The sequence below is a fragment of the Schistocerca gregaria genome, chromosome 8, assembly GCF_023897955.1.
Source record: "Schistocerca gregaria isolate iqSchGreg1 chromosome 8, iqSchGreg1.2, whole genome shotgun sequence".
NCBI lineage: Eukaryota > Metazoa > Arthropoda > Insecta > Orthoptera > Acrididae > Schistocerca > Schistocerca gregaria.
The window spans coordinates 16535517-16559676 of NC_064927.1; the positions used below are offsets into that span (position 1 = coordinate 16535517).

General features: G+C 46.3%; 2 non-coding genes across 2 annotated transcripts; both read right to left on the bottom strand.

The window, feature by feature from the left end:
* Positions 1-1190: 1190 nt before the first annotated feature.
* On the bottom strand, positions 1191-1263 carry Trnar-ucg (transfer RNA arginine (anticodon UCG)). The gene has a single exon. It is a non-coding gene; the product is annotated as a tRNA-Arg (tRNA).
* Positions 1264-7699: 6436 nt separating this feature from the next.
* On the bottom strand, positions 7700-7772 carry Trnak-cuu (transfer RNA lysine (anticodon CUU)). Its single transcript has one exon. It is a non-coding gene; the product is annotated as a tRNA-Lys (tRNA).
* Positions 7773-24160: the final 16388 nt, after the last annotated feature.

Consider the following 24160-nt stretch of genomic DNA (forward strand, 5'->3'; position numbering starts at 1 on the left):
CATCTTGCCCATCGAGAGGCGTAAGACAATGTTGCATTCTTCGTCGACCCGCCCGGACACGGGGACAAGCAGATTTTAAATGGTCGGTAGAACCACAAATTACACAAGTTCTCGGTTGTCCTTCGTACATCACCACCGCTCGAAAACCCTGCACCAAAATGTTGAACGGGATGTGCTTCGTCAAATCAATTTTCGCATTCCTAAAGCCATTATCTACATTGAAATGTCTGTAACCCCTCCACTGCTCGGCATGATTTTGCAGGACATTACTGTAGCGAGACAAAGCTTGCCGAATTCTATCGAAGCTAACTTCGAAAGGCAAATTAAATATCCGGACGGTTCGTAGCCCTAGGCCAGCATGACTAACAGACACTTTGCATATTTCGCCTTTAGAATTCACAAAATCCGCTGTGCCCTCCGTGAGGGTCATAATACGAACGCAAGGATCGTCACTAACAAATTTTACATACACAGCGTTCGCAAGAAAATCGTATGAAAAGCCAAGAACTTCTTCATCTCGCAGTCCTAAACGATCGTAAAACCAGTCAACGAGTTCGTGAACCTGAGGTCAAGCATATCCATACGGAAATAAAAATCGTAGAGTGTAACCTCTCAACTCATCTTCCATCACTTTCTTGAGGTACTACTTACAGTACCAACAGCTGCGGGCGACGCCAAGCTCAGGCGAAGCGACCACTACCGCACGTCTGCTCACGGCCGCGGCCGCGGCGGAACTATCTGCCTAGGTGAATATGTGCCGGGTAGCACGTCACACAGTACTCGTTTGGGTTGGGTGGTCCCATACAGAATCTCTCCATGCTGCCTAATGTTTTCCTAACGTCACACTCGTCACGTACTTCACTTTTATTTCATAATCATTTCTGAGAGGTAAACGAATAGCATGAAAACCTGCAGAGCTGGTGGCGTCAATATTAACACACATACTTGATGTGACTCATAAGCCGAACGAGTTACTTTCCGACGTTGTCTTAGATGTGCAAGTGCCAGTCAAAACTCGCGGCGACGGCACTCTGCCGACCATTTCGCTAGTTAACACCGGTCTTGTTGTGTGTGTTTCAAGCTGAAGAACATATCCAAGCAGGAAATGGTCAACAGCAACATTCAGACGGTTTCGTACTGCTCAATTGCTACACTAAAACAGTATATTTCTTTTTCAGAACTGGAAAAAACGACCGTGACAGGATTCGAACCTCCAATCTTCGGATCCGAAGTCCGACGCCTTATCCATTAGGCCACACGGTCACTGACGACCAAGTATAACTTATATACGACTCATCTCGAAACGCTCACGCCCCTGAGGAATTGTTTTTTCGTTCTACACAGCCACTGCCTCTTGCTGTTTCCCACCCATTCGTTACATTCAACCTCTTACGAGACTGACCAAATATAGACTGGGAAACAAGACCACACATTTTGTGCATTCGGAATCGAAGGCGGGGCGTCCCTCGCCGCATTTGCTACGATGGTCATTTGATACTTCTGTAGAAGCGGCGGCGCCGCCGCCGCCGACGACGACGACCGCGAGTGGCTCTGAGATATGTGAAAAATACATCTATAAAATATAATTCAGACTGCCTCGTCCCACATTATGCTGTACCGCTTTGGCAAATGCTTTATCTGCGCTATTCGCCTTAATAACATCTGAGAGTAATTCTTAATAAAACGCCTGTCGCTAATTGTTCGTCATCCCAGATACTATTTGCTATACGGCCACGACGCACAACTGATTTCCAAAATTCGTCTGCCTCCTGTGAGGATCGAACTCACGACCCCTGGTTTACTAGACCAGCGCTCCGCCACTTTTTTTTTTATTTTTATTTTTTTGCAGGCTGTGTGTACTATGTCCCTCTTGTTGTAAGCACTAGACAATCGGAACAGCTACAGGGCGGAGTAATTCACATCCTCAGCGGTAATTGCATTGTCACAAAGGCAGAGCAATTCCATAGGTGTCAGCTTCAAAAAGTTCGCATGCCGATACCCGGGTTCGAACTAGGGACCTTTAGATCTTCAGTCTAACGCTCTCCCAACTGAGCTTTTGTTTTTATCAACAACTAAAACACTCTTCTTTGCTTGTCTCTGATTGCTTCTGGAGAAGTATAGAAAAAAAAATAGCTCCGTTGCTAACACAAGAATTGTCCTCATTTTCCTTCGTACTGGAGTCTGCGAGTAGCGGGGGTGGGAACCAGGACGCGTGACAGGAGCAGTGGGGCCTCTTCGTGGTACCACTGGTGTCCTGCGGCCCGGGCCCACCCACTTACACTCACATGTCTCACCCTATACCCATTCTATTAAATGTTAATTTAAGCATATTGCCGAAAATGTTGCCATGATTAGGATATCTGCAGGTTTTTGCGAATTCGATGTCCATAAACAGCTTGAATTCTAAGTGATCGTCACCACCAAGTTTATTAAAAACATAGCTGGAATAAGTGCCCAGCAACCACATAACTACATTATTTTTCGACGGCGGATAAAATCGCACGTCGGGTCGAGACAACATAGTTGAAGGTATGTTGGTGGTTGTGGTCCTCGTAATAATGGCTAGTTTTTCTCTCAGCCAACCCCAATTTCGTGCACGTTCTCCGCAGGTATAACGGTGCATAACGGTATCCACCAGTTGACGGCTATGGCACAGAGTTGTATCACTGAGTCCGATTTTATATAGCCTCTCACTTGTACTAATCACTTCATTGATTGCTTTGTACCATGCAGTTCGAGCGGCTGAAGTAAGGATCCTGGAACTGAAATTACGCCACACTATATCCCAGTTGATGCCACTGCACTTCGTAACAATTGGATTTGATCCTTCATGTTGTCGCCAGTATGCCAATATTGCTGTAGCTGCTAAATGTCGAGAATTTAAGCTCTTGACTGATGTAGCTGCATGCAAGGAAATAGTCGCGGATGTATTTGAGCTTGTAACTGATGGTCTGAATGTTCAGCGGGGGGTCAAGACTTTGCGGCCTGACAGCATAGAATAATTGCGCCGTAATGCCCGAAGGGCAGTTGGTAAGGATAGAGACCGTCCTTGTGACATAGAGAGCCGCTGCCTTTTTCTTGATGTCGACTAAGCCCATCCCTCCGTTCAGGGGGTGGAGTGTAGCAGTTTTGGCAGATACACGAAAAATTTCCACGCGCTAAATAAAATTTGTTATCGTCGACATAATATTTCTAGCAGTGACAGCAGGGAGCGGCAGAAGCTGCGCCATGTAGTAGGCTTTTGATAAGATACAGGCATTGATAAGTTGAATGCGATCAAATTGGTTGAGGCTGCGATGGTAATTATCAATTAGGGCTCCATTTATTTTACGTGCTACATCTCGCCAGTTAGCCGCTATCATCTGTAGAGAGGACGCCGTCAACATGATCCCCAGAGCCTTGTGTTCTCTGACTTGTTTAGCATAATCAACACGCAAATGCTGGAGGCCACAGAGGTTCAGAAATTTGCTTTTGTGTTCATTTAACTGCGCCCCTGACACCAGACAGTATTTCCGAAGTTCAGCCTCTAATACGGTGACATCATCGACATCGCGAATCACCACACCCACATCGTCGGCATAAGCTCCGATTACACTTTTTACCCCAGAAATTGTAATCCCAGTGAGTTTCGTCTGCAACTGTTGTAACAGAGGTTCAAGGAAAAGTACAAAAAGCAACATAGACAGAGGGATCCCTTGTGGAACCCCTCGGTTGGTTGGTATTGGTCGCGTCAGTTGTGAGTTGACAGAAAGTTTTGCAGTGATTCCCATGGCCGCGTTTTTAATCATGTCAATCGTGTTCCGAGAGTAGCCCAATCTTTGCATAGTCTCGAGAAGGTAAGCATGATTTACGAGATCAAAAGCTTTAAAAAAATCAAGAAAGATCAGCCCACATTTCATGTTACTAGCGTTCGTTAACGCAATGACGTCGCGGTAAAAAGCAGCCGTTTGCAGAATTGTTCTCCTGAAGGCGCATGTCTGCTGTTGGCCAATGATTTTAGCAGTGAGTGGCGTGAGTCTCATGTTAATTGCGCGAGCCACGATCTTATAATACGAGTTTAACTACGATATTGGCCGGAAATTGGTGATAGTTTTAGTACCTCTGTTTTTAGGGAGAAGCACAATTTTACATTCCTTAAAGAAGGGTGGGACAGACGTTCCTTGCAAGACTTCGTTCACGACGTGAGTGATTTTGTCCCCGATGATGTGCCAATATTGCTTGTAAAATTCAATTGGTAAGCCATCAGGGTCCGGCGATTTCCCAATCGGCGAACTGCAGACAACCCCCAAAACATCTTTATTACTGAAGGCCAACGAGATAGAGTCATTGTCTTCCCTAGTTACGGTAGATGAAATGGCACTAAACAGTCCATCATAGCAGTCATTGTGTAGAGTCACTGATGCGTAGGTGTTGACAAAATAGTTGTGCAGTGCTGTGACAATCTCTCGTTGTGTGTCAACCGTTGTTCCATCCTCGAGTTGCTGGGCGTCAATAAAAGTCCGCCTCCTGTTCCTTGTATGTTTGACTAGGTGGTACAGAGCCGCTGCTTCATCATCTCTGACCGACGTCACTTTAGATTTGCAACCTCTTCAGACTGATTAATTTTGCCTTTATTTTCTGAATGTCGTCAATTCTGGTGGCCGTCGCGTCTGCACGATCGTACAGGTCCCGTAAGATTGTGTAATAAAATTCCATCGTCTTTTTGATTTCCGCCGCCCTTTCAATTCCGAATGACATGATAACTTTTCGCAGTTTCGGCTTTGCCTGCGGAGTCCACCACTCTATAGTGCTGCGAAACTTGTGAGTAGCGCGCAAGCACTGCTCCCAAGCACGACGCACCCCCTCCTCCAGCTCAACATCCGATAACAAAGACACATTCAGGTTCCATTGATCTTTATACCATCGCGTGGGCTGGGGAAGTAGTTTCAAGCACGCGATGACACCACTGTGATAGGAGAAACTGGAGGGGATCGTCTCTACTTTTAATAAATCATTCTCGATAACATCGGAAACATAAATCCGGTCGATTCTGCTACAGGAATTTGCGACGATGTGAGTGAAGCGTACCAATGTCGGGTACCTAATTTCCCAAGCATCTTTAAGTTTGAGGTCGGTCACGAGGCGCTTTAATTCAGACGAATAATTAAAAGTTGGGGACTGATCTTTCCTGGATAAGACACAATTAAAATCACCACCAATGATAATGTGTCGGGGATTTTTCCGAAAGAAAAAAAGTAGCTCGTTCCGCTCTATAGGTATTACCAGAAGGTGCGTACAAGTTGATGATGGTGACGCCGAAAACGGTGATCCCGATCCTTCTACCCGATTCCAATTTGTCGATCTGAGTAACTGGAATCCCTTCTCTAATTAAGACTGCGGTGCCCACGGTCGTTTCCAGGGAAAAATTTGCAATGCCGACAAACCCAGGAAGAGTAAATTGTGGCATCGACACCTCCTGCAAAAGTGGTATATCAGTACCGGGCTCATATAGATATTGTTTTATTGCATGCAGTTTCTCTTCTGATCTGATTTTATTAATATTGAGGGTCGTGATCGTATAGGCCTGTGACATAATAACAGGACGTCTGAGAGAAGGAGGGATCAACTGCCGTTAATTGCCCACATCTCCATGCCATTCCATGTGAGTAGCGGCCGCGGAATTCCTGTCTGGAACGTCACTGAGTTGATCTCTTGCATCTTTGTTTTTACTCTTTTTCCGGACAGCATTAACATTGGGTGGTACTCGGATCCTGTGACGGACACTCTGCAGCACCGCTGCAGTTGGAGGTGTGGGAGGGTCTTGGGTGATGTCAATCGTCTCTCCCGACACATCTTGCGCCGGGAGCGTATGCGCCGAAACCGCTGGCGAGCGATCAGCTGAGCCACCACTTTCACTATCAGCTTGTTTGGCAACACTCGCTGCCCGAAGTTGTTTGTTGTCACTGACAGTCCCAGGCTGCTGTGTTTGTATACCGTCGCGGAGTTGCTGACATTCATGTTGTTCTGAGGCTAGGGTCGGAGCAGTTGCCACGTGTTGTGTACCGTCCGCTCCCGGAGACATTGTTTGTATACCATCACGGCGAGCCGCGATGTGAGTACTTCCAGTAGATACGTGAGCCACATCTACTTGTTGACTTTCCTGAGTGTGCTGTTACGGAAGTTCTGAGACATGAGCCTGTGGTAACTGAACGGCGTCGACGGAAGTATCGACGCTTGAAATTGCGGTAGAAGAATCGTCCACAATCGCTGCACCGGTTATAACTTTAGTATCCGAAGCGATCCCCCGTACGACCGATTCCGCGGTCTCGTGCGCACTGAAGGTTTTATCATCAGAGTCACGGCTGTCACAAGTTCAACGCCTCTTATTAGTCGTGGCATCGACCTTCGCGGGTGGCTTAGCACCATTGTCTCTCCTAACCAGAGCTGGAAACTCTTCAGGGCGAAATTCTTTTAGCTCTTCCGAAGGTACGGCAGAACTAGGGACCTCACCCTCTACGATAGGGTTATCCGAAACTACATCAGCCAACGTAAGACTTTTACGCTTCTGTAGCGAATTTTTTAGCACAAACATTCGCCTGGGACAGTCATGACGCAGGTGACCACTCTCATTACATATATGGCATGTGGGAGTTTGGCCACTGTAAGTAACATGAGCCCTATAGTCACAAACGGTAACATGCGAGGGTATATTCTGCTTTATATGCATTTCTACTGATCGGACGCCACTGTAACATTGTAACCTGTGCTGGTTTGACCACCGTTCGTTACGAATCTGCTTAATATCCCCGAATTTGGACAGAACTTCCTTCAGATAACAATTTTCTACTTCAAGGGGTAGGTTAAAGATACGCACATTGGTATACTCCACATCGGCATTGGAAATGAGCACAGTACTTACAGACTCGTCCCGGTGTCGAAAAACAGCTCTCCCTCCGTGTTTCGTCAGAATCTTTTCCAGTAATACAGGATTCAGCAATTTTACAAAGAAGCAATATTGCTCGGTATCATAATACGCCGTGTGCACTTGATCAGAGGTAATTCCAGTGACATCCACAACCCAATCTGGTATTTCCAAGGAACTAGGCTGCACAGAACGGGTAGACTTGTCAAATTCAAATCAGAGTGTACACTTTCTCGGAAATAACCTGGACATTGCAAAACGATAACTAGCAAAGGAACCGCTAGAAGAACACAAGAATGAAAATCAAACTCAAGAACAATATACACTAAATAAAAGTACTTCACGATAAAGAGAAAACTTAAGTTGTTATCACGACTTGTAAACACGTGGCGGAGTGGAGCACTTTACACGTCCGATCAGCACGGTGTCACAGGCGCGACTTCCACTGAGCTAAAGAGGCGCGGCCTAGCGGTTCTTTTGTGTACTTCGTCCTTACGGTCGTCTCGATCATCAGTCTTAAGCTGACAACACTTCATATCACCGACTTATATTTGCAGCTTTGCCGAACCATTACTGCTTGGCTACACATCTGACACGTAACCGATGTACTCTCTAACCAACACCACTTGCATTTCAGAAAATGTCTTTCTCACATGTCTACAAAATCACCTTCACCTTCAAATACAGTTTCCTTGCGACTGACAGAGACGTAGGCAAAGTTTAAAGTTGCTATTTCCATTACATCACGTTCATCAGAAAAACGGTTATTTACATCTGCAACGGAACAAAATTCCGTTTCGCCCAGTGTGGGGCTCGAACCCACGACCCTGAAATTAAGAGTCTCATGCTCTAGCGACTGACCTAGCCGGGCTGCCTCGGTAAATATGTGCTGGGCAGCACGTCACACAGTACTCGTTTGGGTTGGGTGGTCCCATACAGAATCTCTCCATGTTGCCTAATGTTTTCCTAACGTCACACTCGTCACGTACTTCACTTTTATTTCATAATCATTTCTGAGAGGTAAAGGAATTGAATGAAAACCTGCAGAGCTAGTGGCGTCAACATTAACACTCATACTTGATGTGGCTCATAAGCCGAACGAGTTACTTTCCGACGTTGTCTTAGATGTGCAAGTGCCAGTCAAAACTCGCGGCGACGGAACTCTGCCGACCATTTCGCTAGTTAACACCGGTCTTGTTGTGTGTGTTTCAAGCTCAAGAGCATCTACAAGCAGGAAATGGTCAACAGCAACATTCAGACGGTTTTTGTACAGCACAATTGCTACACTAAAACGGTATGTTTCTTTTTCAGAACTGGAAAAAAACGACCGTGACAGGATTTGAACCTGCAATCTTTGGATCCGAAGACCGCCGCCTTATCCATTTTTTTTATTATTATTATTTTTCTTCTGCTTACGAGATGAAGCTTGAAAATCTTGCCAATCGAATCCTTCAATATGGTTGTAACTTGGGAGTCGGTCAACATGATATATTATTCGCCTTATAGATGGTCCGCCTTTTTGCAGTGAATATCTGCTGAACGTTCTGTAACATGAAATTCAATCAGTTGACCTGTTAGTTTCTTTATTTTACGTCACAGTTTTGAGCAGGTAGTTGGCGAAGTGATCCTTGTAGTTTTGTGTTTTCATTAGCAGATGGTGCTGAGTTGTAAGATAGACCCAGAAGTCTTCTTTACTCTTTTCTTCTTTTGTAAATAAGTAGTGTACTGTAGCGGATTTTAACCAGTTTAGTGCGTTCCTTCTCGTCCGTGGGTACGGAGTATCATCCGGCGTTAGAAAGGCAGCAGGCGTTATATATCTGGGAGATGTTCTGCTGATGAGCGCCAACTTGTTCGTGATATATGCCCATATATCTTTTACTTTGTCGCACACAAATCTGTGTTCATCAGTATCTATTAAATTACACGTGATGCATAAAGGTGATTCTGCGAGGTGTATGTTATGTAGTTTGGAGTTAATGGCCAATTTTCTGTTAACTGCGAAATACCAAGTGGCTTGCATTGCTGACGGCTATTGTGGACAATGGATGTTCACCCAGATTACCTTCCAGTCGTAAAAATTGTATTTGTCTTCGACGTTATTTGGCTTCTTATCTTTAATGAGTTCCTGGTACACGCGTTTCACTGCCGTCATTGCTTGTACGGCGATTCTTGTCTGTGCATAACTGTACTCCAATAAAAACCGTTTTAAATGATAAAGTCCGTTTGGAATATGTTGCACCGTGATGGGTGGACTGAGGTCGGCCGGAGCTATCTCAGTAAGCAGGTGAGCAGCGAGACTATCAGCTGAGTGTTTCCATTGGTGGAAAGTTTTTGATGTGTATAAAGCTTGCGCCTTCTTTCCAACATCGACAAGCTTTAAGCCACCATTTTTTGTGGCCAGCGTTAAGGTGTCAAACTGAACTTTAAAAATGTGACGATGGCTGACAAACTGTCCTAATGCTGACATAATTCGTTTTGCAGTGAGTGCAGACATTGGTAAAATTTGAGCGATATAATTAAGTTTTGAGGTGAGATATACATTTGCGACCGTGACTTTCTGAATTTCATTTAGTTTTCGTACACTGTGTTCCCGTATGCCGGCACGAATAGTCTGTAGAAGCTTTCTATAGTTGGTTGCAATTGTGTGCCGGATACTACGCTGAAAATCAATTCCAAGACACTTGAAGATCTTCAGCTGACGTAGTTGCCTGTGAGGGCGCGATCCTAGGCCGCGGCCAATATTGAATATTCCAGACTTTGTCCAGTTTAGTTGTGCAGCGGACGCTTGCTCATATTGCCTGACTGTCTGTAGTGCGGTTTCCACTTCAGTTCTATTTATGATAAGGAAACCGACATCGTCTGCATACGCCTTGCACACAACTCGGGATCCATGTATGACGATGCCCTGTAAACTTTTCGTCAGGGTAGCTAACAAAGGCTCAATGGCAATCGCAAAAAGCGCCATGGACATTGGGCAGCCCTGCCTGACGGAACTGACTATCTCTATTGCTCGTGTAGGCTGGCCATTGATGAAGATTCTGGATGAATTAGTCGCTACCATCTGTTGTATAATGGCAACGAACCCAGGTGGAAAACCCATGGCAGACATGGTACGAAAGAGATACTGGTGGTTTACCCTGTCAAAGGCTTTGTCGAAATCTAAGGACATGATGGCACATTTCAGTTTACAGACTTCCGCAATGGAGATTAAATCACGGTAGTCGCATAAAGTCTGTTGAATTTTCCGATCCTTGCCCACACTGGTCTGGTAAGGTCAATTGATGCTGGTCATCGTGGATTTCAGCCTTTGGGCCAATAGTCTCGCAAAGATTTTATAGTCGCTGTTGAGCAGCGTTATCGGTCTTAGATTTTTTACGTTGGCACCGCCTGAGTTTTTTTTAATTAGAACGATTGCGCCTTCACAGAAGCTGGTGGGGATCACGTTGTTGTGGTCTAGAAGTTCGTTACACATGCAAGTGATCTTCGCCTTTATGGTGTTCCAGAATTTTTGATAGAATTCGGCGGGAATTCCGTCAGGTCCGGGGGATTTATTCTTAGCACTTTCCCAGATGACATATTCCACGTCGTCTTCGGTTGCCACGGCTAATAGCTGTTCCGCGTTCGCGAGACTGACTCTGTTGTGCAAATTATTCAAAAGATCGTCCCGCACTTGCACGTTAACTTCTATTTTTGACATCAAGGCGGTGAAGTAGTTTAGCACCGCCGCCTTAATCTCATTGTGTGTAGTCAGCGTTGCGCCATCCTCAGCAGTTAACTCCGTCAGAATTTTACGGGATCCTTTCCTACTTTCTTGGATCATATGGTAGACTGAGGTGAATTCTTGGTGTGCAGTAGTCTGGAACCGCGACCTGACTTTGTAGCCTTCTAGCTGCGTCCTCCTTAGGGTTAGGATTTTGGCCTGGATTTTCTTAATTCGTTTACATTGCTCGACGGCCGAAGTGCCGAGCGCATACAGTTCCCGCAGACAATGAAAATAGAAATGGATCGTCCTGTGAAGCCAAAAGCTCTTTTCCCGTGCGTAGTTCATGATACACCACCTAATTTTAGGTTTGGCGCACCTGAGCCACCAATCAATGGCTGTATTGTAAGAGGCAAATCTTTGTTCACATTCTCGCCAGGTTTGGAGGAAGGCTTCTTGACACGCCGAGTCTTGAAGATGTGAAATATTTAATTTCCACAGGCCCCTGTATCGGTACGTTCGTTGTCGGTCTAGAGTGATAGTACAGATGTATGCAGCATGATCTGAGAACGCCACTGGCCATACTTCTCACTGCAGAATGTTATTCCTCAAATTAGGTGTGACATAAATTCGATCGAGACGGCTTGCCGAATGGGTCGTAATATGGGTAAACCCAGGTGCAGCCCCATGCTTGAGCTCCCAAGAGTCAATTAAGCGTAAGTCTCGTACAATTCGTTCCAGTTCAAGTGATCTGTTAAGATTGGGAGTCAGGTCCTTTGCACTGATGACACAGTTAAAGTCACCTCCGAAGATAACATTGTCATGGCGGACGCCAAAGAGAGGAACTATTTCTCCTTTAAAAAAATCTGCTCTTTGACGTCTATTACTGGAACCGGATGGGGCATATGCATTAATTAGTCTGTTGTTATAAAAAGTGCCCGCAATGCCCCTACTGTTCGGCAATTCTGTGACGTCAGTGATAATAATACTTTCCTTGGCAATAAAAGCTGTACCTAGTTCACAACCGGCTCCAGGATTAGTAATCACATTATAACCTGGTATGCAATCAAGTCCGACCTCTGTCACTTCTTGGACAAATAAAATGTCTACATCAGCTGCATATAAAAAGTCCTTTAAATGTTGTAATTTACAAGCGCTACGTATTAATATTTAGAGTAGCAAGTCGATAGGCCTGTGGCTGAATTGTGGGTGACTAAACAGAAGCAATGCCTAAAATCCGTCCAATATCAATCATAAATAGCGCTGGAAAAGCAAACCACGTCGAAAATGCACTGTGCAAGCAATTTAAAAACATCTATGGACAGTCACTGTAAAGGCACAGTTAAAAATATTCTCCGTTTGAAAATGGATCAGTCGCGAGTTCTTTTTGCACAGTAGTTTCTGTCGAGGCGTTATCTTTCTCATTAACATCGTCGTCCTTGGGGACCTAAGTTATGGCTGTCACCGTTTCTGAAGTATCCATACTGTCTACTTCGACATTGGATTCTGTATCGTCTGCCCAACTAGTTGGCTGTGGGCCTGTCGAGGTGGTTATTGACGCTTCAACAGGATAGAGGTCGATCATGTGGTTATCACGGTCGGCTCGAAGTGTAGCTGACTGTTCGGGGTTCAGAGGTAGAGCATCTGAGACATTGTCAAGGACTGATGGTAAACTAGCTGAGTTATGATCATGGTTTGTGCTATCAGATGCTTTTGCACTGATTTGTTCACCGATCTGTTTAGCCTTTTCGCGCAGAACCGGTGCAATCAGTTCGGCACCCTGGCGGGCAACTCTCCGTTTTTTAGTTTTTCTGGGAGATGCACACTTTTGTGGGCTTTTATCATCACCTACTTGAGATTCCCCCCGTGGAGTAGCATAGGCCGGTGGAGACGCAGCCGTTTGCAACGCAGATGCCCGTTCTTCGGTGACTACGATAGACGTCGATATTTCTACTGGTTTAGGTTGACTCTGATCAGGCGTTTCAGCAGTCTCTATTCGTCTCACAGTCGCAGGCAGTTCAGTGGTTTCACTAACTTCTGGGACCGTGGGTGTAGCCGAAAGCCCACGCGCCACGGCCACATACGTTACAGACAGTGTTGTCATTCAGGGGGGCGTGGCAGCCCCGCCGATAGGCAGCTGCGCCACTCGCCTCTGCATGCATTCGGCTTGCACGTGACCTGTCGAGTTGCATGCTGGACATGTTCGAGGCTGGTCATCGTACATTACTATCGCACGATACCCGCAAACGTGAACATAAGACGGGATGTGCTTCTGCAGCTCGATTCTTAATTGCCGCACCCCGTTAAGAACTGGGAATTTATGTGCACTAGACCAGCGTTCCGCAATATTGCTTATGATTTTACCGTAAGGACAAAGCACTGCGTTTATCTGTTCACTGGTTATTTCAAATGGAAGTTCAAAAATTCGAACAGTCCGTATTCCTAGGCCGGCATGCGAAACAACAACTTCTCCCACATTTCCATCGCTATGTTTAAACGTTAGGATACCACCACAAGATGCAACAATTTTCTCGCACATGTCGGATCTCGCTAATTTAACGAAAACGGTGCTACTGACAATCGAAAGATGTCCTGGCGACTGACAGAGACGTAGGCAAACTTTAAAGTTGCTATTTCCATTACATCACGTTAATCAGAAAAACGGCAATTTACATCTGCAGCGGAACAAAATTCCGCTCCGCCCAGCGTGGGGCTCGAACCTACGACCCTGGGATTAAGAGTCTCATGCTGTACCGACTGAGCTAGCCGGTTCCCTCGGTGAATTCCTGGCGGGTAGCACGTCACATAGTACTCGTTTGGGTTGGGTGGTCCGATACAGAATCTCTCCATGCTGCCTAATGTTTTCCTAACGTCACACTCGTCACGTACTTCACTTTTATTTCATAATCATTTCTGAGAGGAAAAAGAATTGCATGACAACCTGCAGAGCTAGTGGCGTCAAAATTAACACACATACTTGATGTGACTCAAAAGCCGAACGAGTTACTTTCCGACGTTGTTTTAGATGTGCAAGTGCCAGTGAAAACTCGCGGTGACAGCACTCTGCCGACCATTTCGCTAGTTAACACCGGTCTTGTTGTGTGTGTCTCAAACTCAAGAGCATCTCCAAGCAGAAAATGGTCAACAGCAACATTCAGACGGTTTCGTACTGCTCAATTGCTACATTAAAACTCTATGTTTCTTTTTCAGAACTGGAAAAACACGAGCGTGACAGGATACGAACCTGTAATCTTCAGATCCGAAGTCCGACGCCTTATCCATTAGGCCACACGGTCTCTGACGACCAAGTATAACTTGTATACGACTCATCTTGAAACGCTCACACCCCTGAGGATTTGTGTTTTCGTCCTACACAGCCGCTGCCCCTTGCTCTTTCCCACCCATTCGTTACATTCAACCTCTTACGAGACCGACCAAATATAGTCTGGGAAACAAGACCACACACTTTGTGCATTCGGAATCGAAGGCAGGGCGTCCCTAGCCGCATTTGCTACGATGGCCATTTGCTACTTCTGCAGAAGCGGCGGCGGCGACGACCGACGACCGACGACGACGACGTACGACCGCGAGAGGCTCTGATATATGTGAGAAATACATCTACAAAATGTAATTCAGACTGCCTCGTCCCACCTTATGCTGTACCGCTTTCGCAAATGCTTTATCTGCGCCATTCGTCTTAATCACATCTGAGAGTAATTCTTAATAAAACGCCTTTCGCTAACTGTTCGTCATCACAGATACTGTTTGCTATACGGCCACGTTGCGCAACTGATTTCCAAAATTCGTCTTCCTCCTGTTAGGATGAAACTCACGACCCTAGTTTACTAGACTAGTGCTCTACCACTTTTTTTTTTTTGTGCCGTCACTTGAGGCCGCGAAACATATTTTCTGCAAGCGTCAGCGGAGCGTCAGTCGAGCTAAGTCGGGACAAGTCGCATAAGGGGAGCAACAAAATGCGCATTTCCGGTACCGAGAATCGAACCCGGGCCTCCTGGGTGAGAGCCAGTAATCCTAGCCACTTTTTTTTTTATTCGCCTTAATCACATCTGAGAGTAATTCTTAATAAAACGCCTGTCGCTAATTGTTCGTCATCACAGATACTGTTTGCTATACGGCCACGATGAGCAACTGATTTCCAAAATTCGTCTTCCTCCTGTGAGGATGGAACCCACGACCCCTGGTTTACTAGACCAGTGCTCTACCACTTTTTTTTTTTTTTTTAATACTGGGTGAGAGGCAGGTATCCTAGCCAGTTTTTTTTTATTGACCCCTGGTTTACAAGACCAGTGCTCTGCCCCGTTTTTCTTTTCTTTTTTTTTACCATTATTTTGTGTCGTTTTCGTCTGCCATTGTTTAAAAGTTAGGGGTGACAATCAGATTCAGGCCTACGGAAACAAAGCGGGCAGGGGTCGAAACCCGAGGCCTGGCCACGATGATTCCACCGTCCTGTTTCCGAATGGCACCTCTACAACGGCGTCGTACTTTCCCCTACTGTCTCGGTTCTTGGTCTTGCGTTTGTTTCTCTTGTTCGCCCTAAAGGTCCACGTAAACTTCAGTCCAGGTGTAGAGAAGAATTTTACATAAAGGCGACAAAACCAGCTACAGTATAAAAGAAATCGGCTCACACAGGCGATCTTAGCCAACACCCCCCCCCCCCCCCCCACCCCTTCAAATGTCAGGCTAAGCATATTTGCAAAATTTTTACGGAGTCCTGGCAAGCGCAATCGGTTCCAGTAAGCAGTAACGATGTACTGCCGAAACGTTAGGTGTTCATCCTCTTCATGACAACTATTGACAAAATGTATGAAGTGTCCAAGCAACCACATAACGGTATTGAGCTTCGTTCGCGGATAAAAGGAAGATTCGGGCCGTACGATGATGTCAATGGTATAAGCGGTTTCAGCAGTCCTAGTGACAAAAGCCAGTTGTTTCCTGAGCCAAAGCCAATTAGCAAGGTGCCCACTGCAGGTGAATCGATGCTCAAGTGTGTCCAGGAGACCACACCGAGTGCAGTTGTCCGTGTCGGAAAAACCAATACGGTGCAGTCGTACGTTGGTGGGGACCAAACCATTAAGTACCCTATACCACGTGGACGCCACAGCCATAGAGTGGATCGGCAGACTAACATTCTTCCAGACGTTCCTCCAGGACACTGATGGAGACGCCAGTTCGATTCGATTGGGACCAGCCAGCCACTCACAACGGGCAATCAAGCTCTTGGTCGTTGGCACCGGTCGTCGCAAGAAGACGTCACCGAGGTAACTAACCGCAATATAAAATTCCCGGACGTGTTTCAACTTAAAATTGAGGCGACCGACGTCGACAGGTGGAGCAAGGCTCTTCGGACGCAGAACAGTAAAAAGTCTGGATGTAATTGAAGTCACTTCTTGCGTAACAATTAGAGTCGTACGGCGGACGTACAAGGCAGATGCCTTGCGAGTAATGTCAGTGAGGTCCAAGCCTCCGGAGATACGCGGTTTCGTCATAACCTCGTAACGCAACTTGAATAGATGACCCTTCCATATAAACCTGCGAGATAATTGGCGCAACCTTTTCGCCACCATAATGGGAAGTTGGAACAGCTGAGCAACATAATAGGCTTTACATAACACGTATGTGTCTAAAATTCTGACTTTTTGCAAAATGGTAGCAGAGCGCTGCTCATGGACCATCAGAGCCCCCTGTATCTTCTCGGTGACAGATTTCCAATTAAGAGCCGCCATTTTTATAGGACACCGATCAATGGTAATCCCCAATAACGTATGGCGATCGACAAAAGTGGCCCAAGGGACACCAGCATCGCGAAACCCTCGAATGTCAAGGAACTTAAATTTACCCTGATTGAGACGCACTCCAGAGACACAACAGTATGCATCAACTGCCCCTTTCAACAATGTGCTATCATCACGTTGACGGAGGAGAACAACGACATCGTCCGCGTACGCCTTAACAGTGAGCTTCCCACCAGAGAGGGTCATACCCTGAAGCTTGAAAGCAAGAGTCCGAAGCAGCGGTTCCAGGGACAATATGAATAGAGACATAGAGAGCGGACTACCCAGAGGTACCCCTCGGCGGATAGCAATGGGCGGCGTCAGCTGCCCATTGACTGACACCCGAGCAGTTATTCCCCTATACAAATTGCCAAGAACACCACGTGATGAAGCGTTAAAACCTATTGTATCTAAAACACGATCTAAAAACACATGACTGACGTGATCAAAAGCCTTATAAAAATCGAGGAAAGCAAAGGCACAATGAACATTTGTAACCGCCGCAACCGAGACAACATACCGATATTCGGCTACTGGGGTCAGAATAGATCTACCAGGAAAACAACATTGATGTGCATAAATCACACCCCGAAGCAGTGAAGACAATCGACTATTGAACGCTCTAGCAGATGTCTTGTAATCAAAGTTCAGCAATGTGAGCGGACGAAGATTGGCAGCAGATAAACGACCAGTGGACTTCGGAATTAAAACAATTTTCCCTATTAAAATCGGCTGGCACATCCATCCCCCTGACAATCTAATTTAAAATCTGAGTGAAATTGCCACCCAAAAGAGGCCAAAAACGGAGATAAAATTCTTTAGGCAGGCCGTCTGGACCCGGCGATTTACCGGACGGAGAGTGAGCAATAAAATCAAAAACATCATCTACCTGCAACTCCCGGAGAAAGTCGCCGTTCGCGTCAGGCGTGATCGTCGCAGGAAGATCCTCAAGGACATCATCAGAAAGTGACGCACCAGAATCATCGGCAGAATAGAGATTAGCGTAATACTGATGAAGAGCACGAGTCATATCCTCCTGTGCAATAAGCTGTCGTCCATCATCCACCATAAGAGAAGAGATGAAGGAGCGACGACGTCGAGTCTGATGCCGCAGCAGGTGGTACAAAGAAGTCAGTTCACCTTCAACAAGAGAGTGAGTTTTCGACTTTACTCGCAGACCATCCAACTGTCGTCGTTTGAGGGTCAAGAGCTTGGCTTTAATACGACGAACATCATGGATCCGCAGAAGAGAAGGACCCGCCGCGTCATACAGTTCACGCAGGACAGAGTAGTAAAATTCATACGTGTTCTTAAAATCACGCGCCCTTGCGGCACAGTAAAAAATCAAAGTCTGACGAATCTTGGGCTTGGCAAACGCAGTCCACCAAACGAGCAAGGAGGGGTAACGCGGGACAGAGCGAAGACATCGCTCCCACACGGCACTTACAACTTCATCAATGGCACTGTCGGCAAGGTGGGAAACATTTAACATCCACTGGGAACGATAAAGTTTTGCTGGTTGGTGACTAAGATTTACAGTTGCAGTAAAAGCACAATGGTCAGAAAAACTAGTAGGAATAACATCGACAGAAAGAATGTTATCACATAAAAAATCAGAGAAGTAGAATCTGTCGAGTCTACTGCATGAGGACGCGGTAAAATACGTAAATTTCACCAGGGTTGGATATTTGTGTTCCCAAACATCACGCAGGTGCATCGTACGTACCAAGTCATGTAAATCTCGGCAATAATTAAAATTGGGGGACTGGTCTTCAGGGCGTAAAACACAATTAAAATCGCCTCCGAGCAGAAGACTCCGAGGACTCTTGCGCAAAAGATAAATAAGCTCTTCCTTATAAAAGCGCAATCGAGCCACAGTGCGACCCGAACCAGAGGGGGCATACAAAACAACTAGGCAGATATCAAAAAGACGACAACCAATCCCACGGCCAGAGTCAAGGAATTCAATGTCAGTAACAGGAATACCTTCTCGAAAGAAAAGAGCAGTTCCTGTTGAATTTTCCGGTGCGACATTAAAAACAGTTTGAAATCCAGGTAGAGAGAGATCAGAAAACAATACTTCCTGCAAAAATACTACGTCCGCACAGGAGTCGTAGAGAAACTGCCGCAAAGAGGCACTGCGAACGAGAGACTCAATACGGTTAACATTTAAGGTAATAAAGGTGTATGCTTGAACCATGGAGAGAAAAGCGAGAGAAGAAACCACCTACACCGACGCATCAACATCACAGTCCATATCAGGGGAGACGGAGGCATCCGAGGGAGGGGGACTGCTACCCCCTTCCGCGGATCCCTTACGTTTCGGTTTTTTAAGAACAGCATTGACGTTCGGCTGAACGCGCAACTTGCGTCGGCTGACGGGCAAGGAAGCGGCAGCCGCAGGTGACGTAGGAGGGTCAAGTTCTGTATCCGACACCACCCGCGCCGGTCCACAGTCAGGGTCCGGGGTCGCGGGGGAAACATCCGACGAAACGGACTGGTCTACACCAGTATTAGCTTCCGGCAAACATGGACTACACGGAGGCGAAACGTGAGCAGGAAGCTCAGAAACTGCTAAGTTGGAAGGAAGCGGAGCAGCTCCGCTGGCACAGGTGTGGGGCAGCGAAGCAGGAAGTTGTTGCGACTCAAATTGTTGTGACAACTAAGTCGGTTCGGAAGGCGGCGCCAACAGGCCCGACCGACGAGCCGACTCGAGAGAAGCCGTGTCGGAAGGCGGAGGGGCGTCAGCAGCCGCTACCGGAACAGCTACTTCTGGGGAACAGGGAGCATCTACACTACTCTGTGGCTCGGAGGATGTCGGTCTCTCGGATTGGGGCATCTCGGGGAGATCCTCATCCGTACTATTTCCATCTTGTGCGCGACGCCGTTTATTATTTAAAAGCGGCACACCCACCTGAGGAACCGACGGAACAACATCAGATTTGGCACGTAAAGGAGGAAATTCTGTGTCAGGGGCGTGCAAAACCTGCGGCTGGGCGCTACTACCACTGGACTGTTCGACACCAAGAGCAGAACCACCTGCAACGAGGTCAGCGACCGTTAACTTGCGACGCTGTTCGAGAGAATTTTTTAACACAAAAAACCTCCGCGGACAGTCGGTACGCACGTGGCCACTCTCATTACACAAAAAACAGGTGCCAACCTGACCACTATATGTTACATGGACACGATATCCACCGATCTGTAGGTGCGAGGGAATATTCTGCTTCAAGTGCATTTCGACGGAACGAATGCCACAGTAACACTGCAGGCGATGTTAGCTGGATCAGCGTTCAAGGCGAATACTCTTAACATCACCATACTTGAGTAAACCCTCCTTAAGATACACATTATCAACCTCCGGCGGAAGGTTGTAAACACGAACACTGGTGTACGTAATGGAAGCATTTGAAAGCAGTACGGTACTGACAGAACCATCCCGATGCCGAAAGAGAACCTGATGACCAAATTTGGAAATAATTTTATCAACCTGAAGGGGGGCCATAAATTTAACAAAGAAAACATAGAGTTCTGTATCAAAATAAGCAGTGTGCACCTGATCGGAATGAATGCCAAAGGTATCTACTAACCAATCATGAATCTCAAGGGAACTAGGTTGCACATGGCGGGTGGCCTTGTCAAAAGCAAAACTAACTGTAGCCTGACGAGGAATACCCTGAGACGACATTTTCAAAAACAACGCGGTCTAAACCGCTACACAAAAAAAACACTGAAATACACACAGAAAGTAACACAAGGAACGAAACAACGACGGAGAAAAACTTACAGAAGGTACAACACTACACGTAAACAAACGATATCCCACTATACGTAACGCTACGGCGGACCGGAAGACTAGGCACGTCCACACTGCACGGCGTCTGAAGCGGAACTGTCACTGAGCTAAAGAGGAGAGGTCTAGCGGTACTCTTGCGTACTTCGTCCTTACGGTCGCTGACGCTGACGCTGACGCTGTAAAGACGAGCCGATCCTTGGCTCGAGAATGGTGCAGTCTAGACAGATTTGTCATTCCTGCGGTTCCTGTGGAAGAGAAAAGAAAAATATATTAACACACTTGTCGATTTTTCCATGCTGGTGTGACCTGTAAGAGAAAAAGTAACACACTCTGCTGGGGGATTAGTAAAACTTAATCCCTCAGCAGGTCAGGCCAGCGCGTGCTTGGCCTGTGATGTGGTTGTTGGCCCAGTCCACGGATGAGCCGGTTACGGGAGTGTTCCGTCCTCTCGTAGAATTTCCTGGCGATGGCGCGGAACCTTTCTCGAAGAGGCAGGATTCGGGTGTCCTCGTGGAGTTGGCGCGTCGAAAAGCGCCTTGGAAGATGCATAGCAGTCTTCAGGGCGCGGTTCTGTATCCGGTCCTTACGGTCGTCTGGATCATCAGACTTCAGCTGACAACACTTCATATTACCGACTAATATTTGCAGCTATGGCCACCCATTACTGCTTGGCTACACATCTGACATGTAACCGATGGCCTTTCCAAACAACATAACTTGCATTTCAGAACATGTCTTTCACACATGTCTACAAAATCAACTTCACCTTCAAATACAGTTTCCTTGCGACTGACAGAGACGTAGGCAAAGTTTAAAGTTGCTATTTCCATTACATCACGTTAATCAGAAAAACGGTAATTTACATCTGCAGCGGAACAAAATTCCGTTCGGCCCAGCGTGGGGCTCGAACCCACGACCCTGAGATTAAGAGTCTCATGCTCTACCGACTGAGGCGAACGAGTTACTTTCCGACGTTGTTTTAGATGTGCAAGTGCCAGTCAAAACTCGCGGTGACGGCACTCTGCTGACCATTTCGCTAGTTAACACCGGTCTTGTTGTGTGTGTTTGAAGCTCAAGACCATCTCCAAGCAGAAAATGGTCAACAGCAACTTTCAGACGGTTTCGTACTGCTAAATTGCTACATTAAAACGGTATGTTTCTTTTTCAGAACTGGAAAAACACGAGCGTGATAGCATTCGAACCTGTAATCTTCAGATCCGAAGTCCGACGCCTTATCCATTAGGACACACGGTCACTGACGACCAACTATGACATTTATACGACTCATCTCGAAACGCTCACACCCCTGATGATTTGTGTTTTCGTTCTACACAGCCGCTGCCTCTTGCTCTTTCCCACCCACTCGTTACATTCAACCTCTTACGAGACAGACCAAATATAGACTGAGAAACAAGACCACACACTTTGTGCATTCGGAATCGAAGGCAGGGCGTCCCTCGCCGCATTTGCTACTGCTGCAGAAGCGGCGGCGGCGACGACGACGACGACGACGACGACGACGACGACGACGACGACGACGACGACGAGAAGCTCTGATATATGTGAAAAATATATCTATAAAATGTAATTCAGACTGCCTCGTACCACCTTATGCTGTACCGCTTTGGCAAATGCTTTATCTGCGCCATTCGCCTTAATCACATCTGGGAGTAATTCTTAATAAAACGCCTGTCGCTAATAGTTCGTCATCACAGATACTGTTTGCTATACGGCCACGACGCGCAACTGATTTCCAAAATTCGACTTCCTCCTTTGAGGATGGAACTCACGACCCTTGGTTTACTAGACCAGTGCTCTACCACTGAGCTAAAGAGGCGCGGCCTATCGGAACTTTTGCGTACTTTGTCCTTACGGTCGTCTGGATCATCAGACTTCAGCTGACAACACTTCGTATTACCGACTAATATTTGCAGCTATGGCGACCCATTACTGCTTGGCTACACATCTGACACGAAACCGATGTGCTCTCCAAACAACAACACTTGCATTTCAGAACATGTCTTTCACACATGTCTACAAAATCACCTTCACCTTCAAATACAGTTTCCTTGTGACTGACAGAGACTTAGGCAAAGTTTAAAGTTGCTATTTCCTTTACATCACGTTAATCAGAAAAACGGTAAGTTGCATCTGCAGCGGAATGAAATTCCGTTCAGCCCAGCGTGGGGCTCGAACCCACGACCATGAGATTAAGAGTCTCATGCTCTACCAACCTTATCCATTTTTTTTTTTTTTTATTTTGTCGGGTCTCCATCCACCCCTTCTAGCCCGTCCTCACGCTCGCCAAAATTGCCTTCATCGGCTCGGCTTCTCCGCCATAAAAGAAAGTCACGGTTTATATTAAATAATATTCGTGTGACAGTTTAATGCTCTTCAGTATGCATTTGGATAGTTGGTTAAACCACTATATTGCATATGGGGATTAAACAAATTAACTCTTCTGCGAGAATGTGAGTAACTCATCACAACGTACAAGGAAGACTGCATATGTGCAAATAAACTGGAGGGTGCTGGAGTCTTACGCAGCATGAAGGAACAAATCTTCTCCTCCTCTTTTATGGGAGATTCAAACATAAAAGAAACACGTCTTCTGTGCAAATAAACGAATCTTCTTAAATAAGTAAGAAAAGAATAATTGTAATGTGAGTATTAGATCTCCGAAATTCCACGGGGTTCCTGTAGAACAGTCTCGTATTGCTGTCGACAGGAGAGGCATCGCCCCCCAAAGTGTCACCACTGTCGGGGCGGTCCGTCGCTAATTCGTGACCGTTCGATTCCCGCAATCCGAATCCTAATTGCGGCCATTATAATTCTGAAGGGGCCATCCAGCAGTATTTTCGTACTGCAAACGTAGCCCTGGATGAATATCTCTCTACGTTAATGTTCGGAGTAGGAAAGACGCATACTTTTCTCTATATTTGTCTATTCGTTGAAGTTTCTGGTGTTGAGTTAGTAGGTATAACCAATAGTCTTCTTTATTTTTTTCTGGCGCCGATAATATATAATACACCGTCTGACCTTGAAGCCAATTGACTGCTCGTCGTTTTGCGGGGGGGGGGGGGGGGGGGTATGGAACGGCATCGGGAGTGAGGAGTCCAGCTGGAGTAATCATCCTAGGTGCAGTACGCAGCATACTTGAGAGCTTCCGTGCAAAGAGAATCCAGATATCCTTCACATCGTCGCATAGAAAGCGATGTTCAATGGTATCTAGTAAAGTACAGTGAACGCAATTCGGAGTGTCGGACAAGTGAATCATGTGTAGCTTTGAATTTGTCGGTATGATCCTATTGACCACCATGTACCACGTAGACCGCACCTGCGATGGTAAGTGTGCGTCGTGAATGTTTTCCCAGATCTTTGCCCAACTGCAGTCTTTATACTTTACTTCTATTCTGTTCCGCGATTTACTGTCCGTCAGGCAGCTGTAAAGCGCTCTGACCCTGTAAAGATCATTCTCAGGTATGGTGCATTGAACATAGCTGTAGTCTAGGAAAAAATTACTAAAGTGGCATAATGCAGTCGGGATGTGACTTACGTTGACAGGAGGCGTCATGCTGGCTGGTGCGATTTCATGGAGAAGAAGGGCCGTTAAGGAATGTGGTGTTCGTTGCCATTGTTTATACACGTTGCTGATATATAATGCTTTCGCTTTGTGGTAAACATCAGTCAGATTGAGGCCGCCCTTTCCCATGGGGAGCGTCAAGGTTTCAAATGCGACTTTGAAAATTTGTCCCCTACTGACAAAGTGGCCGAGCGCCGCAAGCATGCGTTGTGCTATGACTTTTGGTATTGGGAGGATTTGCGCGACATAATTGACTTTTGAAACGATGTAAGTATTGACTAAAAGCACTCTTTGTACGGCGTTGAGATTTCGCAAATGATGTTGCCGTATGCCGGCCCGAATTTGTGCCAACAATCTCCTATAGTTAAGAGCAGCCGTGCAGCGGATG